The 13637-nt window shown below is 37.3% G+C and overlaps 1 protein-coding gene and 1 pseudogene across 4 annotated transcripts in view; both read right to left on the reverse strand.

Annotated features, from left to right (window-relative positions):
- The window catches only part of CEP83 (centrosomal protein 83), a 140861-nt gene that overhangs the window by 85014 nt on the left and 42210 nt on the right, over window positions 1-13637 (reverse strand). The window lies entirely within an intron of this gene.
- On the reverse strand, window positions 5399-8427 carry LOC132373777 (ferritin heavy chain-like; annotated as a pseudogene).

Consider the following 13637-nt stretch of genomic DNA (forward strand, 5'->3'; position numbering starts at 1 on the left):
AAACCTTGAAAGCAACCAAGGTGTCCTTCAGTAAGTGAATGGATAAACTGTGGTATATCCAGACAATGGAATATTATCCAGCCTTAAAAAGAAATGAGCTATCAAGCCATGAAAAGATATGGAGGAATCTTAAATGCATGTTACTAAGTGAAAGAAGCCCATCTAAAAAAGGATACATATTGTAGGATTCCCATATATTCTGGAAATGACCAATCTATGAAGACATTAAAAAGATCACTGGTTGCCAAGGGTTAGGGGAAAAAAAGGGATGAATAGGCAGAGCAGAAAGGATTTTTAAAGCAGTGAAACTATTCTGTATGATACTATAATTATAGAATACATGCCAATATACATTTGTTAAAACCCACAGAATGTACAACACCAAGAGTGAACCGCAATGTAAACTGTGGACTATGGGTAATAATGACATGTCAATGTACCACTCGGCTGTGGGATGTTAACAGTGCAGGAGGCTGTGCGTGCAGGGGCAAGTAGTGGGTACACAGGAACCCTCTGTACTTTCTGCTTGATTCTGATATAAATCTAAAACAGTTCTATAAAAGGAATGAAGGAAGGGAGGGAGGGAGGAAAGAATACATAACAGAAACCATGCATAGCCTGAAGAGCCTAAAATATTTGCTATCTGACTCTTCATAATAAAAGTTTGCGAACCTTTCTCTAAGATAACCATTAAAGAATGCTAAAAGGGTGGAAAAATTAAAATTATTCAAATACTCTAAAAAAGGGTTTCTCAACATAGAAGTTTGGAAGGAAAAACATAACTCAACTATATGACTTTTTTATAAGACAATTGTAAAACATAAGGGCACAGAAAGGTTGAGATAAAAAGAAGAGAAGATAATACAAACATCAATCAAAAGAGATGGTGGAACTATATTAATGTCAAATAAAGTTGATTTTAAGGCAAAATATACTACTAAAGATGAAGAGAGACATTAATAATGACAAAAGGTTAATAAGTACACCAAAAAGATGTGACAATTTTTATTTATATACAGTAAATGAAGAGGTCAGAACTACAAGGAAAAAGAGACAAATTCACACTCTTAGGGGGAGAATTTAACCACTATCCTTGGTAACAAATAGAACAAGCAGAAAAAAATAATCAGTAAGAATACAGACAATTTAAACAACACAATTAATCAACCTGACCTGACATATATAGAAAACTGTATCCCATAACTATAGAATACACATTCCCTGTAAGCATACACGTAACATTCAGAAATGACACTATCCTTGGTAACCAATAGAACAAGCAGAAAAAAATAATCAGTAAGAATACAGACAATTTAAACAACACAATTAATCAACCTGACCTAACTGACATATATAGAAAAGTGTATCCCATAACTATAGAATACACATTCCCTGTAAGCATACACGTAACATTCAGAAATGACCACATGCTGGGTCTTAAAAATATCTCACATTTTTTAAAAAAGCAAACTTACACAGAATATGTTTTCTGACTACAGTGCAATTAAACTAGAACTCAATACAAAAAGATAACTGCAAAAGTTATATATGCTTAGAAAGAATACATTTCTAAATAACTTATAAACCAAAGAAAAGGTCACAATAAAAATTAGAAAATATCTAGAACTAAAGAAAACAGATTAAAACTTGAGGGATAAAGACATCTGCTTCCAGGAAGATGGAGCAGGTGTACATTTCCCTAATGCCACTAATACAACTAAAAGTCCCAAATAGTATATATATGACATACATAACATGACTCTGAAAAACGGAGACTAGAAGGCAGACCAGCCAAGGACCCTGGGACATAAGAACCAACACAATGGCGTGCTCCCTGGGTTTTCTTTTTCCCTCATTTATGTCCAACTTGGAACTGAAGAAGCTGGCAGTGGGTTCACATATACCCCCCCCAAAAAAGTCTTAACCCTGTTTCTCTAGCCAAAGTAACAAGAAAGGGGAAGCCCAGCAAGACAAAAAATTTTTAGACAGTAACAACTTACTACAGGCAAATACAACAGAAAAAGTTGTGGTTCCACCCCCATCCATGCAAACAAAGGCCAAGTGGAGAGGCCAGGTTGTAACGAGTTACCTCAATACCCTACCTGGATAATATACAAGCAGTAGGAAGTTGGGACTTTCATCTCTGCTGAGAAGTAATAAAGCCCCATGCTCCTGAAATGTTAGTGGAGACCACATGGGTCACCTGAACTTTCACCCCACCAAGAGTAATAAGGATTAGCACATTCCTCAATCTGCTGAACTGCTGTCACAGAAGGTCTAGTGGAGAGTAAGGGCTGGCACTACCACTCAGTAATAACAAGGCTACCCTTTCTACGGTGTCAGTAGAGACCACATGGGAAGCAAGAAGTCCTTGCCACCCAACAACAAAATGATGATCTTCCATAACTCAGGTGTCAACAGAGGCCAAATGGGAAAATTAGACTTTTACCCTCATCTGGCAATAATGAGGTAGTATTTCCCCCCTTTTCCCCCACCAGAGAGGTGTCACGAAAAGCCAGCTAAAACAGGTTTAAATAGGATCCAAAGTCTCGTAACATAAAACCCTAAAGGTCCAGGTTTCAATAGAAAATCACTGGTCATACCAAGAATGAGGAAGATCTCAAATTAAATGTAAAAGACAACTGCTAGATGCCAACACTGAGATGACAGAGATGTTAAAGTTATCTGACAAAGATTTTAAAGAAGTCATGATTAAAATATTTCAGTGAGCAATTACAAAGAAGCTTGAAATACATGAAAAAAGAAAAAGTCACAGCAAACAAATACAAGTCTCAGCAAAGAATTGAAGATATAAAGAAGAACCAATGGAAATCTTAGAAATCAAAAATACAATGACCAAAATAAAAATCTAAGTATGAGCTCAACAGTATAAATAAAGAAGACAGACGAAGAGGAAAGAATGAACTAGTAGAATAGAAATTACTCAGCTTAAACAACAGACAGAAAATAGACAAAAATAACAGATGCTCAGGGACCTGTAGGACTAAAATAAAACGTCTACCATTCGTGTCATCAAAGTCTGATTCCATTTATATGGAATATCCAAAATAGGTAAATCCATAGAGACAAAGCAGATTGGTGGCTGCCAGGGGCTGGGGGGAGGGAATAGGGTAATGGGTACAGAGTTTTCTTTGAGGTGATAAAATGTTTTGGAACTAGATAGAGGTGGTAGTTGTACAATGTCGTGAATGCACTAAACGCCACTGAATTGCACACTGTATAATGGTTAATTTTGTTATATGAATTTCACCTCAATTAAAAAAAACCTTAGCAAACTAGGAACTAAAAGGCACATCAATTTGATAAAAGGTGTGTTCAAAAAGAATACAGCAAACACCATGATTGATTTCAAAATCTTCAATGCCTGCCTTTGAGAATGCAATCAAGACAAGGATGTCCAATATCACCAATTTTATTCAACTTAGTACTGAAGATCTGGAAAAAGACAAAGGTAAAAAAGGTTAAAAGAAAATTGGAAAAGGAAAAATAAAACTTTATTTACAGACGTTCTGATGGTGTAAACAGAAAATCCAAAAGAATTTATAGAGAAATCATTAGAAAAAGCAAGTTAGTAAGATTGCTAAGTAGATTAACATACAAAAATTAATTGCATTCTACATACCACCAACAAAATATTTTAAAGACATTCTTTGTTTATGGGTCCTCTGGGTATTCTCTTTTGTGAAATGTTTATTTGAATCTTTTGCCCAATTTTTTCTATTATCTTTTTATGTACTAATGTGTAGGAATTCTTTATAAAATTAAAACCACAATGAGAAAACCAAAAAGACTGATGGTAACAAGGTCAGAGAGAATGGGAAGCAACAAGTGATAGCACATCCACTTTGGGAAAAAAGCAAGCATTATCTAAAGTTAAAGAAATGCATATATATTATGACTCAGCAATTCCTCTACTTGATATATAACTAACTGATATGTGAGTACAAGTACACCAAGAGATTTCTGTTGGAATAATACTGTTCACAGCAGTATTATTCCTAACTGAAACCTAGAAACAAAACAAATTTCCATAAACAGCTGAAGAACCAAACTATGGTATAAAGGAACTAGTACTATATGGCAATGAAAAGCTACAGATAGACTCTATATAGGTGAATATCACAAATACACTATGCAAAAGAAAGAAGGCACACACAAAAAAATACTCAATTATTCCAAACATATAAAGTTCAGAAAAAATTAAAAACAGATAAAACAACAGTATTTGGAGAATACATGCTTGGGTATGTTTAGGTTGTGATTAACACAGAAATTCAGGATAATGTCACCTGAGGAAGGCTGGTAGTGTTCTACTTCTTGATCTTTGTTGAGGTTACATTGTGATTTGCTTTGTAAATCACTCAGATGGACATTTTTATGCATTTTTTTTACATGTATATTATAATCAACTTTTTAAAGAGGTCAAAATTTTCAATTTTAAGATTCAAAATTCTAAATTTTCATTCAAAAATTAGTCTCAGTATTATCAAGGACCCTGGTCTTTCCCATTCTTCTGCCAACATCCTGCTGTCTTAATTCTCCTCTCAGTTGTGAGGGTACCACAGTTTCAGGTATCACATGGATACACAATAACGTGTAAAAGGACCATTTCTTCCACCAATTCTCCTGTTTATTTAGTCTTTGTTTCTAAGGTAAAATTTACATATAATGAAATGCATAAATTTTAAGTATACAATTCCATGAGCTCACAAAGGAAGAACCCAAGACTATTCCATTGTTTAAATATAACACATTTTGTTCTCTTACTGATGGGCATTTGGATTGTTTCTGGTTATTATGAATAAAGCTGCTTGTACAAGACTTTTTGTGGAAACGTTTTCAGTTGGGGACAAGTGTAAATATATGAGTGGAACTGCTAGATCATGGAGTGAGTATATGTTTGTAACAAACTGACAAATCTTTTTCCAAGTAGTTGTACCATCTTCCATTTCAATCAACATGAGAGTTGTTTCCTCCACATTTTTGCCAACATTTGGTGCTGTCAGTTGTTAAAAGACAAACTGAGGCACATTAAAATTTTCAAGAGTTTATTTGAGCATACATCCATTCCAATTGGGCAGCACCTAACCGAAAGCAGTAGGAGCACACCACCAACAGGAGCTAGTGGAGAGGGTTTTATAGAGATGTGGAACCAAAGCAAGGAAAGCATTTGGTTGGCTACAGGTTGAGGAGTTTTTTTATTTGGAAAACCCTAGTTGGCTGTAATTGGTTGTTCTTAAATTTCACTTTCTGGGATTCAAGTGCATTGATTCTGGCTTAGGTTTTGGTTTGCTTCCATAGGCTACCAAAGTATTACAGCCACCACAGTCTAATGGCCTCTTTAATTACTTTAACATGGTCTTTTTTTTTTTTTTTTTTTTTTTTTGGGTACCAAATTACTTTATTTGAAGGAATGATACTAAGGAAAGGACTTGTAGATGTTTTGGTACAACTTACAGAAAAGGTAAAGGTAACCCAAACATGCATGCACTGCCTTGGTGACCAGGGCAGTCACTCCTGTGGCTACGGGAAGCCAGCCTAAGGCTTAGCTTTCATTATCACTATTTCCCAGGGTGTGCTTGTCAAAGAGATAATGTGCCATGCCAGATTCAGGGGACCCCTTCGTGCGCAAGTTGGTTACGTGGTCACCCAATTCTTTAATGGATTTCACCTGCTCATTCAGGTAATGAGTCTCAATGAAGTCACACAAATGGGGGTCATTTTTCTCAGTGGCCAATTTGTGCAGTTCCAGTAGTGAGTGATTCACACTTTTTTTTTTTTAAAACGTGGTAATCCGTTTATTTATTTATTTATTTATTTATTTATGGCTGTGTTGGGTCTTCGTTTCTGTGCTAGGGCTTTCTCTAGTTATGGCAAGTGGGGACCACTCTTCATCGCAGTGCCCCGGCCTCTCACTATCGCGGTCTCTCTTGTTGCGGAGCACAAGCTCCAGATGCGCAGGCTCAGTAATTGTGGCTCACGGGCCTAGTTGCTCCGTGGCATGTGGGATCTTCCCAGACCAGGGCTCGAACCCGTGTCCCCTGCATTGGCAGGCAGACTCTCAACCACTGCGCCACCAGGGAAGCCCCTGATTCACACTTTTTTCCAAGTGTAGCGCACATTCCATTGCATTCAGCCCATTCTCCCAGTCATCACGGTCTGGTTTCTTGATATCCTGCAGGAAGATTCGGCCACCCCACTGGTTCTGCAGCTTCATCAGTTTCTCAGCATGTTCCCTCTCCTCATGAGATTGGTGAAGAAAGTATTTGGCAAAGTTCTTCAATGCCACATCATCGCGGTCAAAATAGTGTGACATGGACAGGTAGACGTAGGAGGCGTAGAGCTCCAGGTTGATCTGGCGATTGATGGCGGCCTCCGAGTCCTGGTGGTAGTTCTGGCGCACCTGCGAAGGGGACGCGGTCGTCATGGCGAGCGGCTGAGGTGAGGCGGTGGCTGCGCGGCGCTGTAACGTTGGCGGGGACCTCGGGGCGGTCGGAGGGCGTTGTCAGGTGGTGGCGAGGGCTGGCTCTGAGCAGCCTGCCGGAGCGGGGGACGAGCGCCGGGTTCCGTCCAAGCACTGTTGAAGCAGGAAACCGCGGCAACTCTCTGCGAGGACTGTCGGTCTTTTTAATTTTAGTTATTCTAGGGGATGTATCTCATTGTGGTTTTAATTTGCACTTCCCTGAGGCAACTTTTTCACGTATTTAATGGCCATTCACAGATCTTCTCAATCTATGAAAAGATCTTTGCTTTAAGAAGGATCACAACAAAGACTGTCTACCTTGCAACTTACTAGAAACAAAACAAATTTTAAATTCATCTCAGTGCCCTGACTTACTGGTGGCTTCGTGAGCACACACTGCTGTTTTCTACCTCCATGTCTTAGCAAATACTAATTTCCTTGCCCTGAAGGTCTTTTCTATCCCCTCTGCACTCTGATCTACTGAATTCCCAGGCAGCCTTCAAAACCTTGCTCAGGAATGCATTACTTCTTCCACGAAGTATTCCCTGACTCTCCCAAACATATTATGTAATTATTCTATCTTCTATCTTGTAATTTTTTAATATATGTAACACAGGCAATGTAACTTCGCCCAAGGGAAGAAAACCTGTCTTACTCATATTTATAACCCCCAAACCTAAAACACACACAGGTACATATTGGCTCAAAAATATTAAATGAATATGTCCACCATTCTATGCTACTTTACCCTCAATTCACTTTTCTCATCCATATTCAGTAACTGAGGCTTCTGTATTGGGCTGAATGCTGGCCCAAAAATGTATGTCACTTCCTAATCTCTGTAACTTATGATAATGACATTATATGGCAAAAGATGTGATTAAATTAAGGATCTTAAAGGGAGGAGCTTATCCTTGATTATATGGGTGGGCCCTAAATACAATGACAGGTATCCTTATAAGAGAAAGACTAAAAATAAAAAGGAGGAGGCAGTATGACCAAGAAGGCAGAGATCAGAGAAATGCAGCCACAAACCAAGGAATGCCTTAAACCACAAGCTGGAAGAAGCAAGGAAAGAATTCTCCCCTAGAGCCTTTAGAGGGAGTGTGGCCCTTGATTTCAGATTTCTGGTCTCCAAACTGTAAGAGAATAAATTGTTGCTGTTTTAAACCACCTAGTATGTGGTAATCTGTTACAGTAGCCACAACTAACTAATACACCGGCTCTCTCTTCAGTCTATTTTTTCATAATGAATTTTAGCCAGTCTGAAAATTTCCATCAGTTTTAAATTCTTACCACAGTCAGACTTTTCTGATTTTAGCCAGTCAATAGACAGGTATCAATTACTCACAGAACATCTAAATATGTATTAGGCATCTGAACTATACAATAAAAGAAACAATTCCTATTGTGTGGAGTTTACCAAATAAAGAAACTCATAATGCAAATGTTTTAAAGTACACAATTCAAACAATAATGAAAGGTAAAGCAGATTCTTTTGATCAGCCTGTTAATCAGTAAGCACTTATGAGATGGACTAATCTCTGTGAAAGGCAATTTTTAAGGCTCAGCATAACCCTTCTCCAAATACATCTTCCTATCTTTGCAACTATTACTATCACATAACCACACCCACATGTCCTTCCTCCCATGTCTTTAGACCAGTCCCAGCTCCACAGACCAACACATGACATTTTCTTTCGCACAGGAGCTGTATTTCTTAAGCAGTGGTACAATGTCTGCCCAAAAGGATGGTAATTCAAAATATTCTAAAAGCACAGCTGCTGATGCTCATGGAAAGCTTCCAAAACACATTCCATTAAAAAGCACATGCTATGCCTTTGAACATTTCAAAACAATGCTCTAAATACTACATGCCCCCAAAGTGAATATTGTTTTTTAAAAACAACATTAAAAGTCTAGAAAGAACCTACATCCGGCATTACTTCACTTATAAACACAACATTAGAAATGAGTTTCTTTAATATCCAGAGAGAATCCTATACTAGTCACCCAAACAGCCTTTGGATGGCCATCCTAGGATGTCTTGTATACAAAAAAATGTCACAACTTGACACCCTGCCAAAACCTCAAGTGCAGCTGGGAGCCGACCCTTCAAAGTCCTGGAAAGGTGCCAGGCCCTGTAATTGTGATTTAGAAACGGGAGGGTAAGGAAAGAGAAAGGGAAGAAGGTATGTATTAGAGTGGTTAGCAATCAACCACCAAAGCACTCTGAATTAAAATGTTATTCTATTCTTATAATTGCACTGTCTGCCTCCGCATAGCTTAATTCGCACAAAAGAATTCTGGAAAGTATGATATAGTAACCAGTCAACCTCAAATGCTTAGAAATAAATTATAAAAGTCTCTGAAAAGTTGTGACCTGAAAAACAAGGATGACTCTTGCACAAATCATACTTCAAATTCATTTCCATGTTTCTTAGTGTAGGCGCTATTACATATAATAGAGGGGACTCTGCAAAAGATTTATGAGTACTTAATACCTTTGTGCGAGCTACAGAGTCTTCTTTGCTCACAGTCCCATATTTCTCCTGAAATAGAAAAGGCTACCATATGGCTCTGAACACAAAATGAAGGTTGTCTACTGATCCAACAACATGTCCTGGAAATTATTTGTTTTTTAAATAAATTCTGATTTTATTTTATTTCCATGAGATTTATGCCTTAGTCTGAAAAGTTAAATAAATTTTAAAAATTGATGAGTTCGACTGATTTTTTTTACTGGAGTTAATGTAAACATTCCCTTTTTCATAAATAAGAATCTGCCAGAAAGAAAGTATAAAGTTTTTCAGAGCCAGAAAAGGGAAATAAATAAAAGTCACACAAACAGGTTAACTTTAAAACCATTTATTTAAAAGAAAAAAAAAAGCAATTAAACAATCAGTACCTACTGAGTGGCTACTATATCATATTTACTGAGTGGTCCACTTCCTAACAGGGTTCTGAGGGAGATACGTAAATATGCAGACCATCAAGTCCAGCTGACTTCTCAGCAAGGAAGAACCTGCCCGTATTCAGAGTACTATGGACATTTTCTAAGTGCCTATTTTATGCCAGACACTTTGTTGGTACAGAGATACAGAAATAAATAAAAGAAAATTTGTGCCCTCAAAGAGTTCATCGTGGTCAATGAAACATACATGTTGACCAACAACTGCTAACTAAACAAAAATAAGAGAAAACTTACAATTTATTAAACCCTTACTGTACTTAAAAAAAATTTTTTTTGCCATGTGGGGATATTACCTATTTAAAATAAGTGAATTCAGAAAGTTTCAAAACTATAAAGCACTGTAATATATTTATAGGTAGTATGGGTGCACTTGAAAGAGAGGCAAAATTCTGCTGGAGAAGCTGTCAGGGACAACTTCACAAAGAAGGAAATCCTGAGCTAAGACAAAGAAAGAGATGCAGGGAAGAAACACCAAGTACAAAGGCACGGAGATGGAGAGAAGATCACTGGAGGTGCGGGGGGGAGATGTGGGGAAGCATTATCAGCCTGAAGAAGTGGGGCAGAGCCTTGAAGGCAATGTGCAGAAGACCGGAGTTCATCCTGGGGTCTAGGAGAGCCAAGGAAAGGTTTTAAGCTTGTGGTAGATGAGGGACAGTACAGGGTGGTTTCAGATTTGTACTTCAGAAAAATAACTACCTTATCCAAGGGGCAGAACAGATTTGAGGTGGGGTGGGGAGTAAGAAAAAGAAAAGGAGATCAAAAGTCCAGGAAAGCAATGATGAACACCTGAACAAAAATAGTGGCAGCAGGTAGTCAACAGGCAATAGTCCTGAAAATGAATTTGGAGGCAGAAGTAACAGGAATTTGTAGTTAGATATTGACACACCTCTCAAAAAAAGAAAAACAAAAAAACAAACAAAAAAACCACCTCTTTCAAAGACACTAATTAAAAAGGAAATCAGGACAGTTTTTTGTTTTGTTTTAAATAAAATACAATCCAGTTAAAGCAGAAGAAAGACTGTTTCAAAGATTACAATTACTTCAAGCACTAACCTTTCATATGAACAAAGAATCAAGCACAGGGACCTTTGCAAAAGCATCTGAGTAAATGCAAATATCATCACAGTATCTCTAAATATCTACTTTTCTTCTATAGGGATTTCACCAGCAGAGGGGTAAATGCTAAAGCTGGCTCCGTCAGGAACAAAGACATAAAATAAGTATTTTGTTCCTTGAATGTCCACCTGCTGTTACTCCTCCTCATTCTTTCCTTCAAACCATCATCTCTATAGCAACACACTCTTTAGAAATTTGTGGGTGGAAAGCATATGTTTTTGCAAAAACATGAGAACTCAAGAACAGGAGCTACTTAATTTTTTCCTTTAATACAAGAGATATACAATATATCTTAAAAGACAACTCCAAAACATGAAACAGAAAAAAAAAAAAAAAACAGACTTAAAAACACAAGGAAATGTAAAAATTGGTGTTGCACATATTTACATGGAATTTCTTTTTAGAGGTTACAATGACACCTTGTGGTAAGACTTTTTAAATTATATAAGTTATCTTGGAAAATATTTTATAACAGAGATAATAAAACTGGTTTAGAAAATAGGAAAGACCAAGACCACAGTCTTGAGGCAGTATGAACATGTACAATAATCCATCTGGAAAATTAAGGACACAGAGGTTCCTCAAAAAATTAAAAACAGAGCTACCATATGATCCAGCAATTCCACTTCTGGGTATTTATCTGAGGAAAACAAAAACACTAACTCGAAAAGACTTATGTAACCCTATGTTTACTGCAGCATTATTTACAAGACTCAAGACATGGAAACAACCTAAGTGGCCATTCATGGATGAATGAATAAAGAAAATGTGGTGTATGTATGTACAATGGAGTATGACTCAGCCATAAAAAAGAAGGAAATCTTGACATTTTCAACAACATGGATGGACCTTCATGGCACTATGCTAAGTGAAATAAGTCAGAGAGAGAGAAAAATAACATATGATCTCTCTTATATGTGAAATCTACACACACACACACAGAAAAACAAGCTCATAGATACAGAGAACAGATTGGTGGTTGAATTTGGGTGTGGTGGTGAGGGGAGTCATGGGTAAACTGGTTGGGTTTTTTTTTAGTTTAAGTTAAAAGAAAAAATTAAGGGCAAAAAAATAAAACTTAAAAAAAAATGCCACAATATTAGGTAGGCAAAAGCATCTTACAAAACTATAATTATAAAGTCATATACTATTCCCTTCACTTGAGCTAATAAAATTATTAGTATAAGTTTTGTTTTGTTTCGTTTTTAATGATGCAAAAATAAACTACTTTTGTAATCTGGGACAAAAGTGATAATGTTGGCAGTACCTTTACATGAGAGTATAGACACATGGCTTATAAACTATGAAAATAACTGTGTCATTATTCCTTTCTTACCAACTGAACATAACAGATAACATGAAAAATTTCAATCTTAATCCAATAATTAAGAGAATAATTTACACTATCTTTCATCAAGAGTTTACTATGTTTACTAAGCTATGCTAAACACTAGTAAACATAAAGAAACCTTATCAAGGCAGTTTGCACATAATCACCTTTAAGAACCTCTCTGAAATATTCTTCTCTTAGCATCTACAAACCATGATCACCTCCTATCTCTCTGACCCTTCTTGTTCACCCTTGTATGTTCTTTCTCCCACTCACCATGAGAATCTCTAGTCTGTTGTTCCATCTCTACAAGAAAAGTCAACAGACTTCCCTGGTGGCGCAGTGGTTAAGAATCTGCCTGCTAATGCAGGGGACACAGGTTCGAGCCCTGGTCCGGGAAGATCCCACATGCCACGGAGCAACTAAGCCCATGCGCCACAACTGCTGAGTCTGCGCTCTAGAGCCCGCGAGCCACAACTACTGAGCCCATGCACTGCAACTACTGAAGTCCGCGTGCCCAGAGCCCGTGCTGCGCAACAAGAGAAGCCACCACAATGAGAAGCCTGCACACTGCAACAAAGAGTAGCCTCTGCTTGCCACAGCTACAGAAAGCCTGCACGCAGCGACAAAGACCCAACGCAGCCAAAAAAATTAAAAAAAAAAAAAAGTCAAGTTGCCTCTCTCACAGCTTGATTTATTACATCTAATTGAACGACACTCAAATTTATAACCACATTCCTAACCTCTCTCTCAGCTCAAAACTCTTACTCTACTACATGTCCCATCTATAACGGAAGCTTGGCATAACAAGAATGAAACTCTTTAACTTCAAATTTTCTACCTGCCTCCTTAAAAAAAAAAAAAAAAATCACTACTACCCTCCCCTTATTTCTTAGCACACAACTTATTCCCCCTCTCCTATCAGTAATACATTATTAATCCTGCTGATTCTTCATCTGTCTGTTGATTTTAACCATTCTTTTCCACCACCCTCTAGTGCAAAAATCTCAAATATTTTACATTTGGTTTATTTTAACAGAAGCCTCCTAAACAGTGTCCTGGATTTTGGTCTTTCCTCATCCTTACATAGACTACAAATTATCCACCAGGACAATCTTTCTCATGAACTGTTTCCACTATTATAACTCCTATTATAATCCTTCCTATTGTTTACTGAATCAAATCTACACTTCTCAGCCAAACTCAAAGCCCTGCATTAGCCAACTCCCTATACAAATGCAAACAATTTCATTTTGCTGCCCCACAGGACCCCTTTGCTAGAGCAAATTAAGTTGCTTCTCTCTCATACACATGTTGCTTATTCTTACCTTCACAATATTGTTCATATACTTATGCCAAATTAAAATACCTCAACTTTTCAACTAATCCACAAATCAAGGTCAGAGTCAAACCTAAAACCCTACAGTCTGAACAATCATGAAACTATTTTCAGAGTTGATAGTTAACTCTAAAAGTGAATGTAAACAATAGCTTCTGCCCTTCTTTCTGCTCCATGAATTTCTGCCTTCCTTGGGCTTGCCTCAGGATATTTATTCTAAATTCTATCACATGGGTATTTTTCCCTTCTAGTGATTTATAACTATGTAAACTATCTTTCCAAAGAGACTGTGAGTTCCTCAAAGGAAAACTACAATCGCCTTCATTTTTGGTTATCTCCATAGCTCCCAATTCCAATAAATCTAGTTAATGACAGAAAAGTGATCCACAAAATT

This window comes from Balaenoptera ricei, chromosome 10, assembly GCF_028023285.1.
Source record: "Balaenoptera ricei isolate mBalRic1 chromosome 10, mBalRic1.hap2, whole genome shotgun sequence".
Classification (NCBI taxonomy): domain Eukaryota; kingdom Metazoa; phylum Chordata; class Mammalia; order Artiodactyla; family Balaenopteridae; genus Balaenoptera; species Balaenoptera ricei.